Below are 2,500 nucleotides of genomic sequence, written 5' to 3' on the forward strand. Positions count from 1 at the left end.
AGCCGCAGCCACACACCTGTGTAGAGTAGGTGAGCTGTAGTGGGGAAGGAGGCAGTGGGTCAAACCACTGTGAGGAAAGGGAGGGGGGACTGTGGGTCAAACCACTGTGAGGAAGGGGGGGGGAACTGTGGGTCAAACCCAGAGGTGGGAAGTAAGGGAGTAAAAATACTTCGTTACTGTACTTAAGTACATTTTTCTGGTATCAGTTTTTACTCCACTATTTATTTTTCGGACAACTTTTGACTTTTCCTCATTACATTTGTACACAAATATCTGTACTTTTTACTTCTTACATTTCCCAAACGGACTCGTTACTTTTAGTATTATTCCTTCTCATTGGACGCTGTTTCCAGCCTATCATCCTATCATTGTGCGGCTTTTTCCCCATGTGACTGGTGTACTGTATTATTTACTGGCTATCAGACATAGACTAAGGATAGCGGAGCTAACAATGAGCAGCGCCTACAAAAGGAATGGCTAATGTTCATTCAGAGGGAGTCACCGATGTTAAAGTAACTAACAACGAGGACATTCCTGAACACACATGGCCATATATGAGGGAGATGTTTGTAATAATCGGCGTCAAAAAGGATTCCTGGCGAATGCGTTGTGAATTGTGTCACCCAGGGGGGGTTCTAGCCCTTTATTAGGGGGGCTTAAAGATGAAACCCTAGAACTGCCCCTGGTGTCAACCCAAAAAACACGAAGTGCTTAATTTAATGAACATTAATTTTGTCATTTGTAAAACATCACAATAATTTTGAGTTGTTTTGAAGCACAGAGCTGGAATCTCCCTACAGTTTGGGATATGGCCTTGGTGATACACTTGGTATACATTATATTTCCAAAAGTATTGGGTCACCTGACCTTTCCTGCTATATGTGGTTGTTTTCTGATCTCATCCCTACTGAACACCTTTGGGATGAATGTGAACGCTGACTCCACCCTACATCACCTACATCAGTGCCTGCCTTTCGTAACAATCTTGTGGCTGATGAACACAAATATTCATCAACACACTCCAAAATTATATATACATATACATACACACATTATATATATATATATATATATATATATATATATATATATATATATATATATATATATATATATATATATATATATATATATATATAAAACATGACATCCAGTTCCCAGCATGACACTAAACAGTAGTAGTATCGGTGACTTTTTACTTAAGTACGTGTCAGAGCCCAAACTTCTTTACTTTAACTTGAGTAACAGAGTGTAGTCACTACTTCTACTTTTACTGGAGTCTTGTATGAGTATCTGTACTTCTACTTGAGTAAAGGATGTGTGTACTTCTGCCACCTCTGGTCAAACCACTGTGAGGAAGGGGAGGGGGGCCTCAACTGTTTCTTTTCTACTTACACAATTATTTAGCTATACATACATATATTTTTCACAATAGAGAGTGCAATATTTTTTAAGTACTTTTTTTTTGTGGCGGGGAGGACAACCCTCGGATGGGGGGGGGTGGTTTCGGGAAAGACATGTCCCCTCCGTCCCCCATGGGATTTACACCCATGGTCATCACACTATCTGCGGTCACACCCCTGTGTCTGACCTGTTCTGTAACGAGACATTCATATGATTCACTTTTATACTCTGAGTCTTTATACTGAATGCATTAGTAAAGCTCCAGAGGCTAGTGAAGGACTGTTTGTGTGGTTTGTGTGGTTTTATCTAACATCCTGGGCCTTCCATTCTACTGTCAGCTGTATTCACTTCACTTCACTTCACTTCACTTCACTTCACTTCACTTCGACTCATTTCAGGCTCTACCAGGATTAGGGTTATCGTTAGGGTGTTCTCTCAGTCGTGGGTCTGAATTGAGTGCTTCACTTACTACTACATGAGAGTTCATGTGTAATGTGTGTAACGGTGCAACAGGTCACTACACAACACTACACAACACTACACAACACTACGCAACACAGCCATGACCAGTGTGCATAATGTATGTGCTATATGTGTATAGTTGTTGTTTGTTGAGGAGTCTGGTGACTCTGGTGTATGATTGTGTACAAAACTACATTTTAAATGAATAAAATCACTGAATTTGATGCTAAAGTTTATTTTTAAACAACAGAATGACCACATATTTAACACCATGCTCTATTCGGTCCCTGAGCTGAAGCTGATGCTGCAAAGTGGGGAACAAAAGCGAGACAATATAAATGTGATGTACTATATAATGTTCTACTGTGGGGGTGAATGTGGGGGAGTAAACTGAAGAAACCTGGCAACCCGGCGGTCAGTAGGTGGGTCTTAACGACTGCTTGCTTTCCTATTGGCCGCTCAAAAGTTCAATCACTCTGAGAGAAGGCGAAATTAAAGCAGTCGCAGACAATAATAATAATAATAATAATAATTATTATTATTATAAAAATAATAATTACAACAATAACAGCAACAATAATAATAGTTTTATAACAAATCTAAGAGGACTGACACAGTCATATTTCACATTTTT

The sequence above is a fragment of the Tachysurus fulvidraco genome, chromosome 2 (assembly GCF_022655615.1).
Source record: "Tachysurus fulvidraco isolate hzauxx_2018 chromosome 2, HZAU_PFXX_2.0, whole genome shotgun sequence".
Classification (NCBI taxonomy): domain Eukaryota; kingdom Metazoa; phylum Chordata; class Actinopteri; order Siluriformes; family Bagridae; genus Tachysurus; species Tachysurus fulvidraco.